The sequence below is a fragment of the Lithobates pipiens genome, unplaced genomic scaffold (assembly GCF_037356315.1).
Source record: "Lithobates pipiens isolate NorthernLeopardFrog02 unplaced genomic scaffold, aLitPip1_a1.2 Scaffold_16, whole genome shotgun sequence".
Taxonomy (NCBI): Eukaryota; Metazoa; Chordata; class Amphibia; order Anura; family Ranidae; genus Lithobates; species Lithobates pipiens.
In genome coordinates, this window is record NW_027507748.1 from 364,169,362 (window position 1) to 364,189,440 (window position 20,079).

The 20,079-nt window shown below is 44.3% G+C and overlaps 1 long non-coding RNA gene across 1 annotated transcript in view; it reads left to right on the top strand.

Annotated features, from left to right (window-relative positions):
• The first annotated feature begins 10,262 nt into the window (after positions 1–10,262).
• LOC143982905 (uncharacterized) overlaps positions 10,263–20,079 on the top strand; it is a 28,569-nt gene continuing 18,752 nt past the window's right edge. Inside the window, exon 1 of the long non-coding RNA XR_013274530.1 lies at positions 10,263–10,411. This is a non-coding gene — a long non-coding RNA (uncharacterized LOC143982905). The remainder of the gene's footprint in view (positions 10,412–20,079) is intronic.

Here is a 20,079-nt window from a genome sequence, read left to right on the forward strand (position 1 = left end):
GTAGATTAGACAACACATGCCCTAAATCATTTCTTTTTCTTTTTACTGCTGAAAGTCAACATCCATTTTGTTCAGGCAAAGTTTTTGCCCTTGGCTGTGTCAATATAAGTTTTCTTTAAATGCTCAGTGTACAAGAGGCCTTAGAAAAAGTTAAAGGAGAAGTATGGGAATCAGTTTTTTGCAGATTAATACCTAGGTGGATGCATCATCCATCCAATGCTGCATCTGTCCCGCGGGGCCTCTTCACTAAGAACCAAGTGATCGAACATGGACAGTTATCCTGCACTGCTCCTCCTTGCTCATTGGAGCGCTGAGCTGTGGAGGGGCAGGGAACTTTCGTCTCAGCGGCTTGCTGAGAGGCTGAAACTGCTATCAGTCCAGGCACCTGGCAAATCCAGACTCCCAGATTCGGGATGACGCGGTTCCTGGACTGATATTGGTGACATCAGCAGAGAGTGGACTACAAACCGCTCTCTGCTGAAAACAGGTCACAGGAGTGCAAAACAAATTGCACTCCTGTGATCCATAGGAGAAGCCCAGCCAAACGAGCTCAGGCGGGACTTCTCCTTTAACCACTTCCCACCCGGCCAATGTACATATACGGCCGGGTGGGAGCTCTCTACTTCTGAGAGGACGTTCAGGAACGTCCTTCAGAAGGAGGGGGATCGCGCGCGCGTGTGCCCCCGCAGCGGCGCGATCCCGATGCACTCGTGTCACCCGGACACGGCGCATCTCGGATCGGCAGGAGGGCTCTGTGATTGCCCATCCTGATCACATGACGGCCGTGTCCAATCACGGCCATCATGTGATGTAAACAAACAGCCGGTTGCTAGGCAATCGGCTCCTCCTCTCCTCACACAGAAGTCATCGCTGAGGAGAGGAGAGCAGATCGCTGCAGCCGGCTGATGATCAGTGAGTATGAGATGTTTTTTACAGCTTTTTACTCACTGATCACTAGTCTAGTGTAAACACACCACACAGTATAAACACAATGTCCCCACATATGTCCCCAAAACATACATGTCCCCAAATAATAAAAACACATGTCCCTAATAATAAAAACATGTCCCCCACATATGTCCCACTAAAATCACATGTCCCAATGATTATCTGTACACATATGTCCGTGATCACCTGCACACATATGTACATGATCATTTGCGTACATATGTCCGTGATCACACAAACCAATTATTATACACTTAACCAATTTTTTTTTACCAAAGACATGTAGCAGAATACATTTTTGCTTAAATTTATGACAAAATTAGATTTTTTTGGATTTCTTTTAAAATAGAAAGAAGAAAATATATTTTTTTTTCAAAATTTCCGCTCTTTTTTTGCTTATATCACAAAAAATAAAAAACGGAGTCGTTAATAAATAACACCAAAATAAAGCTCTATTTGTGCAAACAAAATTATAACAATTTAATTTGGGTACAGCGTAGCATGACCGCGCAATTGTCATTGAAAGTGCGAGAGCGATGAAAGCTGAAAATTGGGCTGGGAAGGAAGGGGGTGAAAGTGCCCTGTATTGTAGTGGTTAAAATATACAACCCGAGAGAATGGTCACTGAAGTAAAGTAGACTGAGGAACGCTTTCGTTCCACTTCTTGCATTCCTTATAAATGACTGCTCAGTGGAAAGTCTGCGGTCATTGTAACCACCTGGTAGGTACATAGTTAGTCCAGTTGAAAAAAGACACAAGTCCATCTAGTTCAATCAATAAAAGGAGAAAGAAAAAACAATTATACAATCCTATATTCACCGTTGATCCAGAGGAAGGCAAAAAAAAAACCCCCAGCAAATCATGATCCAATTTGCTACAGCAGGAGAAAAAAATCCTTCCTGATCCCCCAAGAGGCAATTGGATATTCCATGGCTCAATTTTACCTATAAATATTAGTACCCAGTTATATTATGTACATTTAGGAAAGATTCCAGGCCTTTTTTAATTACTTTCCACCCACAGCTGAAAGATAGCTACAGCACAGGCTTATTTTGCCAGGAGGGTGTACATGGATGTCCTCCCGTGATCCTTCGGACTCAGCGAATTACAGATTAGGGTAAAGGGCCAATCACAGCAGCCCTTTACTTACAAATGATAGCTGATCATGATGTAAACACAAGCCGGTTATCGGCTTGGCTTTCCTTTCCTCGCTCTGACAGCGAGAGGATAGGAGAAGAGAGACGATAACTGGCTTGTGTTAAAGGGACATCTGCACTTATAATTAGGGCACTGATTATCAGTGTCCTGACTATCAGTGCAGTCCCACCAGTGCCCACCAATGCTGCCTTTCAGTGCCCACCAGTGCTGCTAATCAGTATCAGTGCCCTTCAGTGCCGCCTATCAGAGCCCATCAGTGCTACCTATCAGTAGCAATCAGTACCGCCTACCAGTATAGCCTCATCAGTGCGGACCAGTGCCACCTATCAGTGCCCATAAGTGCCGCCTTATCAGTACCCATTAGTGCAGCCTCATCAGCACACATCAGCGAAGGAGAAAAAATTGCCTGTTTGCTAAATTTTATAACAAAACTATAAAAAAAAAAAAATTATTTTATTTAGCAAGAAATAAAAAAGCCAGTGGTGATTACATACCACCAAAAGAAAGCTCTATTTGTGTTAAAACCTATGTTAGACTTACCGGTAACGGTATTTCTACGAACCTTCCAGGACGGCACACCTGAGAGATGAGGGCTCCTCCCTACAGGAAACACAATCACTTGACAACTTTGTTATAAGTCCCCACCCTTCCCCTTGATCCTCAGTATGTAATAAAGTAATCCTGAACTGGTAACTTTTGCTGGTGCTGGAACTCCAGAACTCTCATATGCTAAACAGATAGCTTCTCTGATCCATCTATAAACTGAGGCTTTAGAAGCCTGAAGCCTCTTCCTAGACCCAGTGCATAGAACTAGCTGGTGACTGGACCTCCTAAAACTCTTTGTTCTTTCTTGACAGGTAAGGAGACATCTTGTTACATCTAGACAATGAAATGTCTTTTCTTTCTCATTTTTTGGTTTATCACAGAAGAACGGCATCCTATTAAATAAAGATGCTACCTTTGGTAGATATAAGGGATCTGCCCTAAGGGTGATCCTATCTGGCTGTACCAAAAGGAACCAATAGGAAAAGTTCCTTAATGGACAGACCTTGCAGGTCACCGACCCTCCTGGCCATAGTAACTGATAACAAAAATTACCATTTTAAGGTTAGAAACTTAAAGGGAACCTCTTCTATAGGTTCAAAAGGTTGTTTAGATAACGCCTCTAATACCCTCGTTAGGTCCCATGGAGGAAAACTACTTTTGGCGTCAGGGGGAATCCTTTCCCTGGCCAACAGAAAATATTGAGGTAGACTGAGAGGGCCACTATCTGAACCCGAAGGGTGCTGACCGCTAGGCCCAAGTCTACTCCGTTCTGGAACAGTGGTGGAGGTTATCTGCCTTTCTTTACCCAAGCAACAGAAGGTCTTCCATACGTTAGAATAAATCTTTTAAGTCACTGGTTTTCTACCCACGAAGAGGGTATTTATTACATAAATGGCCATAAACCTTGTATTTCGGAAGGGTAGCCAGCTCAAGCTTTATATGGAATGCAAAAACAGGAAGACACACCCAGCCTTCACTGTTGCATTTTCTGATGTACAGTCACCTGTAGAACAGAGAAGACACAAAAAAACATAAAATGTTGTGTATTAAGATACCATCATCTAAATTAAAGCGTAAGTAAACCCATCCACACAACAGTTACATTTCTGGCATATGCCAGAAATGTGACACTCCCATTGGTTGTGCTTTCAACCAAACTGTCAAATAATCCAATGGCTGGTATCTTAACTGATCACATGTGCTGCATCATGGCAGTTATGGATTAAACAGAGGCCAAGATGGCAGCTTCCTTGGCTGAAAACGACAGGTGGGTTTACTTACACTTTAAGCACAGAGAAAGAACACAAACTTCAAATGTGTGCTTCTGATGCTCAACAAGGTAAATTCATATATCTAACAGAAAGGACACTACCAAATGCAAATGTGATTTTTTTCTGAGCAACCAATATGAAAGACAGAGAAGACACAGACACCTTTCACTGTTGTGTTTTTCTGATGTACCGCAAACTAAGGTAATAGATGCCAGACAGAAGGCCAAGAACTAGTACGGTGTTGCGTATTCTGGATACTGAACTCTGTATGGCCATATAACCAACAGAAATGGGCAGTTGCATAGCCAGCTTAGTACGATAACAGACAAGACACCTGCGACCTACTGTTGTGTACTGCTGGTGCCGGACCACGTGCAGTCATAACCAGCAGAGTGACACTAAAGCCGCGTACACACGTAGCCGTCTGTCCGACGTACTTAGTCTGGCGGACGTCCGCCAGACTGTCCATCGGAATTTCTGAACGGGCTACTTGCCCACACACGGCACTTTTTCAGCGGACTAATACGGCGACTAAGTCCGCCGTACTTTCGAAATGAACGGACTCGCCCACACACGCGGAGGAAAGTCTCCAGGTAGGCGGGGCCCGCGAAGGAGACGTCGCTGGCCCCGCCGCCTGGTATGGACTTAAAGGGGAACCCCCAACGTCGAAAAAAATCGGCGTGGGGGTCCCCCCCAAGTCCACAACAGACCCTTGTCCGAGCACGCTACCCGGCCGGCCAGGAAAGGGGGGCGAGCGAGCGCCCCCCCCCCCCCTCCTGAGCCGTACCAGGCCGCGTGCCCTCAACATGGGGGGTGCCTTGGGGAAGGGGGGGCCGCGCAGCCCCCCCACCCCAAAGCACCTTGTCCCCATGTTGATGAGGACAAGGGCCTCTTCCCGACAACCCTGGCCGTTGGTTGTCGGGGTCTGCGGGCGGGGGGCTTATCGGAATCCGGGAGCCCCCTTTAATAAGGGGGCCCCCGGATACCGGCCCCCCACCCTATGTGAATGAGTATGGGGTACAATGTACCCCTACCCATTCACCTGTAAAATAAAAGTACAAAAAAAAACACAACACACAAGATAAAATACTTTATTGCACAGCTCCGGGGGTCTTCCGTCTTCGGGGGTCTTCTCGCCGGACTCCTCCGCTATCTTCTTGTAGCTCTTTTGCTAGCGGAGGAGTCCGGCTTTCTTCCTCCCCGCCGGCCTCTTCTCCCGACTTCGGGGGTCTTGTCCCCCTCTTCGGTTCTTCTGCCGGGCCACCGCGCCTTCTTATAGCTCTTTTACAGGCGGTGGCCTGGTCTTCTGTCGCCGCCGCCTTCCGTTCTTCTTCTTCTTCTTCTTCTTCTTCTCCTTCTTCTCCAGGAGATGTTGACTCGACGATCTCTCCGGCCGCAATGCCAGGGACGCCCTGCGCTGCCACTTATATAGGGACAAGGGGCGGTGTCACATGGCTTTATGTCACATGGGTTGGTCACATGGGTTGATGTCACATGGGGACTGTGACATCGTAAGGGGGCGGGGTCACCATGTGACACCAACCCATGTGACATAAAGCCATGTGACACCGCCCCTTATCAAAAAACCTCTAAATGCACCATTGTGGAGCCACCTGCTAGATTCATAGCAGCTGACCTAGATTTAGATGACCTGGTATGCATTTGCTGACCAGGGGAAAGATGTTATTATTCCTGGAATTTCCAGGTTCCTGTAAACCACCTCACAATCTTCCTATTAACTGTTTAGGAAAGTTTAGTGGCAGGAACAGCCTAACAGATCACACCTCTTCACTAGATTCACCCATATTGATGTACTATATTAGGGCTTTATAGTGGTAGGCTGGTAAGCTCGTTTTGCAATAACCACAGCATCCGATTTACAAGGAAGCTGTGTACATTTGTCTAGCTGAAGCTTCTGGGCTATTTATTCCCAGACACAAGGGCAAGGATAGTAGCACCCTGGATTGAGAGAGGGTGTCCTATCTCAACATCCTAAAGCCACCTGGCTGTTATTAGGGATTCTGCTGTTAAGCTCCCAAGGCAAAGGGAAGTACTCATTGTTTTGTTAAAAAGAAAAAGGGAAAATTACTGCACTATAAAAAAGTGAAAAGGAAAAAATGCATAAAGCAGCTACATACAAATGTGACAAAAATTCATATGACAAAGAAAAGGAAAAAATGTAGCGCTAAAAAATATGAAATAAATCAGTGATATATTCAAAATGAGTCCACTAGAAGTCCATCTAGAAGGATAATAAGGCCACCATGAATCTGAGGTCAATCACAAGCAGGGGAAGCCAACAGCCAACTGTACTTCAAAGGATAGTAACATCCAGACAGGTAAATATGATTAAACACTCTTACCAGAGTTGGTGAACCTGTATGTCAGCGACACCAGATCTAACAAGCATGGAACGAAAACCACTTGGAGAGCAGGTCATACTGGATCCTCCGTCAGCATCAATCGACGTATATCATCTGGGAAATCCAACGGGCCAGATACGGGGTACCAAAGAGGTCCAATGTAGATATGTTTCTCAGAGTGGTCAATGCATTCATGGAGCAAATGTCATGAAAAACATAAAAAAAACACGCTCCCAATGGTGTAGATCAGGGATATGCAATTAGCGGACTTCCAGCAAAACTACGAGTCCCATTCTGCCTCTGGGTATCATGCTTGTGACTGTCAGAGTCTTGCAATGTCTCATGGGACTTGTAGTTCTGCAACAGCTGGAGGTCCGCTAATTGCATATCCCTGGTGTAGATCAAAAAATATATTGTGGCGTTTTTATTTACAAAATATACCAGCAACTAGACAAAATTGCAGCAACAAGGAATAATAAAAATGAAATAAAATAAAAATAGTGATCACATAATTCTAAAAAGCAATATGAGGAGCATAAGAAGCGGACTTACGTGTTTCGTCCAAGTTGGACTTCTACCTGGGCATCAAACAGCTCCCCCATATTGCTCAGCTTTAAATACACATACCCTGGCTGTATACACCAATGACATCACTTCCTGAATGGTCAATGAGCACAATGGCCAATGAAAGAGAGGCAGCCATACAATCACCTATGTCATTGACCCGACATTGGCTGCCAGTATCTAATAAAAATCCATATAACAAACATTGCGGATGCCCACGAAAATTCTCACCAATCAAAAGAGGCAATGGCCAACCAATCACATCCGAGGAGAGAGTCCAGCATGGACCAGTTTTATCCAAACAAAAACGGACTTAACACATCAGGTGACAAACAAAACCTTGGGGGACCAACGAGAGACAAACACGGCAATACCGCAGACACGTGCGCTCCACCCGATAACGAGGTGTGGAGCACAGACGGACTGCATGGCAGCTTGCTTCCGCCTGCGCTCCACCCGCCAACATGGCGTGGAACGCAGGCGGTAAAAAGCGGAAGTGACAACACTTCTGGGAGAAGGCATTAAACATAAACAATAATTCTAAGACTAACGTCACTTTCGGTATGGGATGGCAAAGTCCCAACACCGGAAGAGACGGGGGAAAACAAACACAACACCACATGGGAAAGTGATGTCATGTCGGACAAAAGACAATGAAGTCTTAGTGACGGAAGTGACATGTGTGGCGGGGGCAGCAACAAACCCTCCACTACGCAAACTACAAAAATAAATAAATGCATGGAAACCCAGAGCCCCCCACAAAAAACAAACAAAGAAGAGGCACCAACTCCCAACAGGTCTAAAAGACCATAATGGTAGGCGGTATACAAAAGGCGGTGTCACACACTAGGTCAATAACAACTGGTGCACGTCCATGCATTCTGGACCAACTAAGAACACATGGCGTGACACCGGACGTCAAAAAGACCTAAATGGGAGGCAGTACACATCGGGCAATGGCACTGACCAAGCCAAAAAACAACACCAAAATATCAAACATACGTCCGTGTATTCAGGACACATCGGAAACACAGGGTGTAACTCTGGAAAAAATTAAAAACGTAACGACTAAGATTTATTAATAAACAAATTGATATCCCATTCCACGTTTAAGCCAAAGGGCAAATACGTCCTGAGATGAAAAATCCAATAGGTTTCTAATCAAGATACACCACGTATACGTGACCCCCCCCCTCCAATGTGGGACAAATCTGTCAATTATGACAAACTGTGTTCCACTGGGGTCACGGCCGTGGTGCTCTAAATAATGCCGGGGGACAGTGTAGTTGGTCTTGCCTCCCCTAATATTGGCCAAATGCTCATTGACTCTAATAGAAAATGTGCGAATAGTACGACCTATATATTGTTTATTGCAAGGGCAAGTCAACATGTAAACTATAAATTTCGTTGCACAGGTAGTAAAATGTTCAATGTGGTAAGTACATTGGGTCTACCACAAACATTGTTCAAACAAACATTGCACTTACGACATGGATAGTACCCCTTGCAATGTTGAAAAAAAGGAGTATGTTTGGGGGGATCAATAACGTTAGGTGCAATTTGTCCCTGAATAGAACGAGCACCCCTAAAAATGACACCCACATTGTTTGGAATATTGGGACTCAAAATGTTATCACTCTGAAGTACGCCCCAATGTTTCCGCACAATGTTTTTAATTTGTCTAGACTGAACAGAATAAGACGTAAAAAAAGACCACCTGAACTTGTCCACATTGTTGACTCTCGTGGTAGGTACCAAAAGTGAATTCCTGTCTAATTTAGATATTTTATCAATCTCAACCTCTAACAGTGAAGGCTGATACCCCTTTTCAATTAATCGGTTCTTCAGAATAGTGGCCTGGGTATTGAAGTCTTCCACTCGTGTGCAGTTTCTCCTCAACCTGAGGAACTGGCTTCGAGGAACGGACTTAAGGCATTGAGGGTTTTAAATTCTAGATGTTGATCCGCCACATGGATCTCAAGATCCAGAAAGTGGATGGAGGTAGTACTAGCCTCATAACTCAAATTGATACCCCTATCATTTACATTAAGAGAGGTCATGAATACATCAAGGGAGGCACGGTATCCATTCCAAAGGAGGAGGAAGTCGTCTATGTATCTGGCCCACAGGACCAACTCGGGTCTCTCGAGAGCATAGACGACATCCTCCTCCTACTTGGCCATGAATAGGTTGGCCAAACTGGGGGCGAACTTAGACCCCATGGCCACACCTTGGTTTGTAGAAAGAACTTTTCCTGAAACCAAAAATAGTTCTGCTGTGTAGCAAACTTTAAAAGTTCAAGAATGACATTACATCGAAGAAGTGTGGCAAAAAAGGGGAAAGACAAAAAAACATTGTTTTGTTGTCTTTCCCCTTTTTTGCCACAGCCACAGGGCTTGCTTTTCCAACCTCAGGACGCACTGAAGGAGGAGAATAGCGGCCAAAATCACCACCTTCCAAGTTGTTGTCCCATCTGGAGAGCTGCAAAGATAGGCTGTGTGATTCACACTGCACCAGCATACACACACCTCTCCTGGGACCCAACTTTTTTCAAAGGGAAGAGGGAAAAGCCAGGGCCAAACATTTTTTAGCCATGCTCAGATCTAGCCTGGCTATCCATATCTCCCCCATCCTCCTCTTCCTCGTCTATCTGGGCAAGAGGGAGTGACTGCGGGGGTAGGATAAGGGCACTAGGTCCCCCTCCAGAGAGGCTTTCCTGGGAGGATGTGCCCTCTCTAGGGGTGAGCTCCTCTGTCTCAGGGCCCTGAGCTGTTGACTGGCCAGCGGCATCATGGAAGGCTTTAACAGGTGCCAGCATTTCCGTTTGTATGGATGAGAAAAATTTTAATCAATGCCAAAGCCTCTTTTCCTGCTAATTTATTTATGTATTTATAGCAGAAGGGCTTTGAGTGAGACTTGGGGAGTTTGTCCATACAATAACCACACTTTTTTGAGGAGCTATGCCCTGTAGCGGCAGGAGGGTGTTTATCTGGGGCCTCCTGGGCTCTGCCGGGGGACTCTGCAAGATAAGATACATAATATATATAACATTATATGTCTTCCCCCAGACTGCAGGCTTGTAATGGGGAGGGAGGAAGGGTAAGGTAAATTTCAGCCTGTCCTGACTCTTCCAGGATTCTTGACACCAAGAATCTGGATTTTCTTACCCACCTCCCTTTCCAAGGGGGTTGTACTCACCGGGTCCCGACCTGGATCTGCCTGCAGTAGCTGCTTTCCCTTCCTCTTGTTCCATTAGGAGGTTAGCCGGGTCCTGGGCTGCTGGTACCGCTGGTGGGGCAGGTACAGCCGGCCAACCGCTTCTCATCGCCTTGCTCTGCTCTCCACGCCGCTATTCACGCTCCTCCGGGTTGCACTGTGACTTCGGCTGATGTGGGCATGCCTCAGAGTGAGGCTTGGAAGACAGGACTTCCTGAAACCTCGGCAATGAGGAGAGCGGCTGGCGGTGGAGATTCAAACAGCCTCAGTGATGGTGCGCACTCCCTGCGGCCAGAGCGCTGGTGCTAACTTGGGGGCGACCTGTGAGAGAGGACAAGCCTGCAGGTTAGTTCAGCCCTCCCCGGCTTCCCTAAAACATGTCTCAACAGGGGACCATCAGACCCTCCCCGGTCATTCGGTCTTGCAAAAGAACATTCAATCACATTATTGTAATGAGAAATCCTGAAGGCTCTGCATCACTTTTCACATGGCTTAAACGTGATTGAAAATTTCTCCCCATAAAAGGAAACTCCTATTGTAAAAGATATGCACAGTGAACAGAATGTCCTCAGGTGCCTTGGTTGCAAAAAAATCACCACCTGCTGGTGTCTAAATATATGGGAGGATCACCTAGCGATTGTGCCAAAAGTACTTGGCCCATACAGAAAGCATTTTACATTTATGGATACCTTTAGGACCTATTGTGCATTGTATCAACTTGCACAATGCACTTGCTCTATGTGTGGTGCTTTGCAATGCCATTCATTGTGAATTTTTATTGTGAATGGCACCCCAACAGATTGTACAGTAGAGTGCAGAGCACAACACACGTACCATGTTTTGTGGTGTTCTGCATTGATAAATGTCTTGTGTTTTTTTTTTTGATCTGTTGTAGTGTGTGGGAAGCTCAGGGCCGGATTAAGAACATCATGGGCCTGGTGCTGAGGATTATGGTGGGGATTTTTATTAAAAATAAATAAATAATAATTAAAAAAGCAAACAATTTTTTGTTATAACAAATTAAATTAAATAGAGAGAGGGAGGATGAGAGAGAGAGAGAGAGCGAGAGAGAGAGAAAGGGTATAAGAGAGGGGTGAGGGGTAAAGGAGGGAGGATGAGAGATAGAGGGGGATTAGAGAGAGAGAGAGAGAGAGAGAGGATCCTAATGTATATGCGTGGAAGTGACAGCAACACAGCCCGGCCAAGGCAAGTGACCAAAGGCACAGAACCCGGAAGCAAGACAGGGCGAAGATGGAACAAATGTGTGCCCATTCTAGAGCTGGTAACATTGAGGATATTCAATATCATTTTAAAGAACTGTTTTTGTGTGTAAGAGGCATAGGGGAGGAGTATGGATGGTATGGATGGTATAAAAGTTAACCTCTTGATCGCCCCCTAGTGTTAACCCCTTCCCGGCCAGTGTCATTTATACAGTGATCAGTGCTTTTCTTTATAGCACTGATCACTGTATTGGTGTCACTAGTCCCCAAAAAGTGACACTTAGGGTCAGATTTATCCACCGAAATGTTGCAGTCCCGCAAAAAATTGCAGATCACCACCATTACCAGTAAAAAAAAAAAAAAGACCCTAAATATTTTTACCAGAAATCACATCAATTTTGTTTGGGTACAACATCGCACGACCACGCAATTGTCAGTCAAAGCGACGCAGTGCCTTATCACAAAAATGGCCTGGTCATTCAGGGGGTAAATCCTTCTGGGGCCAAAGTGGTTAAAACTTAGCCTATGGATATTTTTAAGTACTGTCGTTTTTCACCATTCCTCGAGCACGCAAAATTATAGAGAACGACATGTTAGGCATCTATTTACTCGGCGTAACATCATCTTTCACATTTTACACAAAATTGGGCTAAATATTGTATTTTTTATTAATTAAAGTGTATTTTTTTCCAAAACAGCTGCACAAATACCGTGTGACATAAAAAAATTACAATGTTTGCAGAAAAAGTCTGGTCCTAAAGTGGTTAATACAAGTTCTGTTCTCTGCAACTGTGTGTGATTACTGATGCTGCACCACACTGCACCTCCCTACAGGTGGCCTTTAGCCCTTGTACACACGGTCAGAGATTCCGTCTGAATGTGTCCGATCGGAGCGGTTTGTCGGATATTCCGACTGTGTGTGGTCTGCATCGGACTGTTTCCATCGGAATATCCGTCGGACCAAATTTTCCAACTTGCTGGAAATATTTTCCAACAAACTGCTCTGATCGGACATACTCCGATCATGTGTAGAGAATTCCGATCGGACAAAGTGCCACGCATGCTCAAATTAAATTCCTACATCAAAGCTATTGGCTACTAGCCTGAACGTAGTCCCATCGTAACTAAATTACGTCATCACGTTCTGGTCCACCGAGCATATTTCACCCCATACAGATTGCACAAAATGAACCCCGCCTCCCCCCCGGGGTGTTGGCGTTGTGGGACAATACCAGGGGACTTCACTCATATTTTTTGGACCTGCCCAGCCATTGTTGATTATTGGAAGGAGATACTAGGGGTCATAACACAGGTCACCTCCATATCGCTCCAACACTCTATAGAAATTTGCATACTGGGCCTGATAGATCAAGTAATTCCCACTGTGGCGCGGCGCACCCTGGTTGGGCTGCTTCTCTTCTACGCCCGCAAGGCCATAGCCCTAAGCTGGCGTAAGCCAACTCCTCCTCCTCTCTCCCTGTGGAAGAAATTGGTCAACGGCAGCCTGCCTCTTTACAAAGACTGCTATGTTAATAGGGGTTGCCCGCAAAAATATGACAAGGTCTGGTCCAGCTGGCTGGCAGACGCCTCCACGGCCTCAGACCCGCAGCCTACTTAACACATTATCATCTGTTAATGAATAGGAATCTGCACCGGTGAAAATGTTGTGTGTCTGAGTAGCATGTGTTAGGTCCGAGCTGTCCTACTGTACATGGAGACGGCTCTATGTGGCCGCTGAGGTGCCTTAAATTCTCCGACATATTTTGTATGTAACAAACTGTCTTATATTACAACCCTGTACACGCCACGCCTGTAACCCTAGTCGTGACAAATGTATGTGTTCCTTTTTTTTTTTGTTTTTTGTTTGTTTTTTTTTGTTTGTTTTTTTGGTTTGCTTGTTGCTTGTTCACTGTTTAAATCTTAATAAACAGATTTGCAAAAAAATAAAAAATTACGTCATCGCGTTCTGAAAGATAGGATTTTCCGACAACTTTGTCCGACCGTGTGTATGCAACAGTTTCGGACAAGATCCGTCGGACAAAATCCGACGGACAAAATCCGACGGATTTGGTTGTCGGAATCTCCGACCGTGTGTACAAGGGCTAAGACAACGCACAACTACGAGCAAAGTAACAGGTATTAATGGACCACAATGTGACTGGGCCCTTAGAAGAAAGGGATGACGTGTGATACTTTTAGCAAAACTAAACTCTAGTGACACGCCATGTTTCACTTTTTATTTGTTTGTTCAGTTTATGACAGCATCTATATAAAGCAAATAATATGTCTAAAACATGAACTTTGTACTCTGCGATATGTTGTTATAATTTCCTCTAACTGCAGTCTTTAAATTCAAGGAAAACAGATATATATAAATATGAACACAAGAAATACATAAATGCTAACTGATTTACCTACCAAATATCTGTCATTTTGTTCGGCCAGTGTTGTGATCCAGTTGGTGGCTTTACCAACAGCTAGGCAATCTATGTAGATTACTGAAGTGTCCCAGCTTAGACAGCGATAACCAATTACCATAATGATGAAATAATCACTCTGCTCTCTCCTACTAATCCAGATATGGATGATACTGCATAGTTAACATTAACAGTGGCGGCTGCTGCATTAGGGGCGCAGGGGCCACCCCCCTATCCATGCATCCAGCCCCCTAATTTACAGGAAGGGCGCCAGACGCCTGGATTCCAATGTGTTTTTTTTTTGAAGCACGTGATTAGAGCCAGAGGCTCTAATAGGCTCTTAAAAAGGGTGGGCTCATGGGTGCAGAGCACTGCGCCTGAGCCCACCCAGTTGTGTGACAATAGCGAATGTATTATAGCTGTTGTCACACCGATACTCCTCCCTGCCAATCAGAAAGGAGGTCCTGAGACCCGTTTCCCAATTGACCAAAAGGAGAAGCGATCCCTTTGGTATAAGAGGAAGGAGGAATCGCACGGCCGCCATGCTGAAGATGCATGGGAGGTCCGACCAACCAACCAACCAGCTGCCACTGCTGGGGTTGCTGTATTCTGAGATTGACTCTTCTGGAGGACGTGGATGGTTTGCATCTGCATGTGAACAGGCTGTCATTGCTGGTGAGCTGGGTCACTGCACCTGAGTTCCAGGGAGAGAGGTGGGGTTGCTGTGTTCGGGGATTGACTCAGCTTACTTTGGTTCAGCTTGGACCAATGTAAGTGTGACAGACCCAACTGGGACAGGGTCATTGGAGGTGACTGTAGGGTAGCCTCTTGCCTGCTGACTATGGGCCCTGGCATTTGAGGGGGCTCTATTCTTTTGGAGGTGTGTTTCTGGGGGACCTTTGGAGTGGTTTTGTTCAGATTCAGGTCCATGTCTCCCCAAAAGCACACAGACTCTGCTGACCTAGGGCCTGGATACAAAGCTGGGCCCTCTGTGCTCAAACAAGGACTGCTTCACCCCCTTCTAGACTCAGAATAGTTGTTAAAAAATCAGCTCAAAACAACGTGATGCTGCTGTCTCCTGCTATAATCTGTTTACTAAATTGTCTTTCTTTCATGATATAATTTCCCCATTGTGTGCCTCCTAGGTGTGAATTTCCATTGTTAATTGAGTAACCTATTGTTTATGTCTGTCTGCTAATCCTCTTGGAGATGTGACTAACATTATTTCCACACCATTGTGGGATGTTTATGTTTATGTTAGCTGTTCATTAGATGTACTGTTAGATATACTGAAGATGTTACTGTTTACAGTTTGCATTGTTTAGGATAATGTGATCGAGCTCTTATCTGATTTTGTGTGCTAATTATGCTGTTTGAGTTTACAATAAGGCCAGTTCCACTTTACAGCTAAGCTAGTGTCGTCTAGTTCTTAGGTGCAATACTCAGCTATAATACCTGGATCCTGGTTCCAGAGTGGAGGAAGCTGTATCTTGACGGAAGCACCCAGGTGGGGTGCCAAGTGGTCTGTTACATTTGGAGGCAGCAGTGGGAGCTGCTTCCTCCCTACAGGCAGTCCAAACCACCATCGGAAACCCAGTGTTGGGTGATATCAAATAAGTGTTCTAGGAGTCGGTCATCATGGAATCAGAGTTCCAGTTTGCACCTAAGCTAGTGTTGTCTAGTTTCTGGGTGCAGTGCATAGCTATAATACCTGGTTCTTGGTTCCAAATTGGAGGAAGATGTATCTTGCGGTAGCAGCCAAGTGGGGTGCCAAGCGGTTCATCACAGTAAGTATGCATGTTCCATACCTGGCTGATCCCCATGGAAGCAGAGGATCAGGGTATTAGCTGTGTCTTCCACATCCTATTCAGAGTGACTGCCCTGCTACATAGTTACCACAGGCTCAGCACCAGTGTCATACAGAGAATCTGAATGTATGCAGAGAGTTCTCTGATTGGATGAGGTGGACGGTGATGTCATAATCTCCACCTCGTCCAATCAGAAAAGTGTTCTCTGAATGGTGCCAGTGGCATTAAGGACTTTCTGTGTTCAAAATGCAGCAGGGCCGCTGCCAGTCACAGAAGCTGGAAGCTAATGGAGCTTCCCAGCTATGAAAGGGATTCTACAGATATGGTAATATAGCTATGTTATATAGTATATAATAATATGGTTCAATATAGCTACAGTATGTAAAAAAAATGCCATACCTAATATTAGGCTTTAAAGTTGTCTGAGAGCAACAGGTGAGATGAAAGATTCCAAAGGAGACAAATATTGTGGTGACAGCTGTCTAAGCTAGATATTCTCTTTTGGGAAATGCTGTGTCTCCAAGGCATAAAGTAAAGGAAAATCTCCCCAATGGGACAAAGACAGAAAACAAAATAACATGATAGGGGTTTCAACTCCTCCCTGCATTTTAAAACTTATAACCTAAAAAAGATTGACCCAATACCAATATATTTAGTCTTTAATAGGTGACAGTTTAGTATCCTGTCTTCTTACTGTATCATGTGTTAGAGAGAAAAGGGAATAAAGGAAAGGGTGAACGTTAAATGCTAACATTTGTTTGTGATCATCTTCTCATTCTGCAGCGGCCAGTAATCAGGAGGAATATGTCAGCAGTTTTGTTTGACCTGGACACTGTTTGTTCATCGATGCATATACTAAAGAGCTAAAACTAAAGCTGGAGGTGGGCTTACTGGGGTTGCAAAGAGCACCAATTTAACTAAACACAGTGGGCATTTCCATTTCTCTTTAAACTCCATAAAACGTATGTCATCAAAGGGAAAATATTGTTACTGCTTGGTCTGCTCATGTATTATATCTTTCTGTTATCAACAATAAAAACTAAAAGTGAATCTGTAGTCCATTTCAAATTTTAAAGGTCCCTCTGAAGGACAAATGTCACAGGATGTCTGCTATTCTGTGCTTTGTCCATGCAGGGCAAAGCAACAGATTCACTGTATTTAAGGATGAGTTCAGGGGTGTCCTGCATAAGCTATCCCGCCAGGAAGCTGTCAAAGCAGAAAGCCAATCATAGGCGGTGGAGGCACGCCCTGCTGCGCAGCTGCACGTCTACAATATACATGAGGTTGCAGGGTGGGAAATGTTTCTACTGCCTACGATTGGCTGTCTGCTTTGACAGCTTCCTAGCAGGATAGCTCAGGTGGGTATGTAGTCGTGTGCCTGATCTCATTCCAGTTGGGAGACCTCCATAAATGCATTTACTTAAAGTGTTACTAAACCCAGGAGCCTGCATTCACTATATCTGGTCTCCCGCAGTACATGGAACTGCAATAGTTTTAGTAAATATAAAAGGATAAATACATTTTCTCATCAGCAGTTAGAGAAGTCTTGTGCCTTCTATCACTGTCTGCTTAAAAGAGTTGTAAAGGCAAAAGGTTTTTTAGCTTAATGCATTCTATGAATTAAGCTAAAAAACCTTCTGTGAGTAGCAGACACCACAGCACCCCACAGTTACTTACCTGATCCCCTTCTTTCTCGAGCGATGCCCACAAGTATCTAAGCCGTCCGGGACACTCCTCCTGATTGGCTGAGATACAGCCATGGTGCCATTGGCTCCGGCGGCCAGGGTCGTTTTTAAGTCAGGGCAAAAGTGGCAGCTGCCCTGGGCCTCATCGTTGTTGTGGGGACCAAAGCAGCTGCCTCATAATTGACAATTATCCCAGTTTAAATTCCCTTGTCCCTTGACATTTTAGTCCCATCTGTGTCCCGATATCTCAGTGTGAAGTTCTGTTACTAATGCTGCTCAGCTCTGCCTATTGCAGTGTACAGATGACTCACCTGCAGACCCTGCATTGATATGTAAATAACAGCGGCATTAATATGTAAATAACACATTGGTGGTCATTGTAAATTCCCCATTACATTAGGGGTCAGTGTAGAATTCCGGACTCTATACTTGACAAAGATTTCCAGCTTTGCTCTACTTTATACAGAATTTGCCACAGTGTACTGCCTCCTAACTAATCACATCCCCCCACCACTGCCACTGATCCCATCAACCCTCCAGCATTGCCACCGATCACACCCCCCCTTCCCCAGCATTGCCACTGGTTGCAGGAGTCCTAGGATGCCTAGGAGTTTTCTGTCTATTGACGGGTCCCCTACCCTCCCCAGTCCATGGTGTGCAGGCAGTGAGAAGATGATGTTCTGTAACCTTTAGCAACCAATCAGTGAACAGTAATGATGTGCACTAACCTCTTGCAATCAATCATTGAGTGGTAAGGATATGCAGTAACCTCTAGCAACCAATCAGTAAGCAGTAATAACGTGCAGTAACCTCTAGCAAACAATTGGGTCATAAGGATGACCGGTAACCTCTAGCAACTAATCAGTGAGCAGTATCGATGTACAATAATCTATAGCAACCAATCAACAAGCAGAAGCCATGTGTTGTAACCTCTAGTAAATAATAAGTGAGCCATAATGTGTGCTGTAACCTCTAGCAGCCAGTCAGTGAGTGGTAATGATGCACTGTAACCTCTGGCAACAAAACGCAATTGCTGCCTGATCTGATTCAATAAACGGATTTTGAATCTAGCTGCCATTTATTGTAGATTCAGAGCAGGTGGAGAGCGAAATTGCATGGGGGACCCAAGAAAATGTTTACCCAAGGTCCAATCAATATTAAGGATTGGCCCTGCCCGAGGCTGTCAGTCAATCAAGGGAGAGAGGGGACAGGTCAGGTTAGGGCTCCGTGTTTAACCACTTGACCACTGGGCACTTAAACACCCTTAATAACCAGACCAATTTTCAGCTTTCGGTGCTCTCACATTTTGAATGACAATTACTCAGTCATGCAACACTGGACCTACATGAAATTTTTGTCCTTTTTTTCACACAAATAGAGCTTTCTTTTGGTGGTATTTAATCACCGCTCGTTTTTTTATTTTTTGTGCTATAAAAGAAAAAATGCCGAAAATTCTGTAAAAAAATGATTTTTTCTTTGTTTCTGTTATAAAATTTAGCAGATTAGTAATTTTTCTTCATAAATTTTGGCCAAAATTTATACTACTACATATCTTTGGTAAAAATAAGTACAAATTGGTGGATATTATTTGGTCTTTGTGAAAGTTATAGAGTCCACAAGCTATGGTGCCAATATCTGAAAATTGATCACACCTGAAGTACTGACGGCCTATTTCAATTCTTGAGACCCTAACATGCCAGAAAAGTACAAATACCGCCCAAATGACCCCTTTTTGGAAAGAAGACATTCCAATGTATTATTAAGAGGCATGATGAGTTTTTTGAAGTTGTCATTTTTTCCCACAATTCTTTGCAAAATCAAGATTTTTTTTACTTTTTTTTTTTCACAGAATTGTCATATTATCAGTTTATTTCTCACACACAGCATATGCATACCAAAAATTACACACCAAAACACATTCCTCCCGAGTACGGCGGTACCACATGTATGACACTTTTACACAGTGTGGCCACATACAGAGGCCTAACATGCAGGGAGCGCCATCAGGCGTTCTGGAGCACCCAGGACAATTCTGACATTTCTACATGTAAAAATAATCATTTATTTGCTAGAAAATTACATAGAATCCCAAAACATTATATATGTTTTTTTAGCAAACACCCTGGAGAATACAAGGATGGTCGTTGCATCTCGCACTGTATTTGCGCAGCAATTTTTTGAATGCTTTTTTGTTGGAAAAAAAACAGTTTTGTGCTTAAAAAAAAAACACAGTAAAGTTAGCCCAATTTTTGCATAATGTGAAAGATGAAGTTACGCTGAGTAAATAGATACCTAACATGTCACTCTTCAAAATTGCACACGCTCGTAGAATGGCGCCAAACGTCGCTACTTAAAAATCCCCATAGGCGACGCTTTAAATTTTTTTTTACTGGTTATATGTTTTGAGTTACAGAGGAGGTCTAGGGCTAGAATTATTGCTCTCACTCTAACGTTCACAGCGATACCTCATATGTGTGGTTTGAACACTGTTTTCATATGTGGGCGGGACTTACGTATGCGTTCGCTTCTGCATGCAAGCCCATGGAGACAGGGGCGCTTTAAAAAAAAAAAAATGTATTGTTCATTTTACTTTATTTATTTTAGTTTGACATTTTTTTCCCCAACAATAAATTTTTTGATCACTTTTATTCCTATTACAAGGAATGTAAACATCCCTTGTAATAGGAATATGGCATGACAGGTCCTCTTTACAGTGAGATATGGGGTCAATAAGACCCCACATCTAACCATTAGGCTGGAAAGCCTGAAATAAAAAAAATAAAAAAGATTCTGGCTTTGATCGTATTGGCGAGTCGGTAGAAGCACCGGAGGGCAGCGGGGGGGGGGGGGGATGTCTATGGCTGGGTATTGCAGGGTATCACC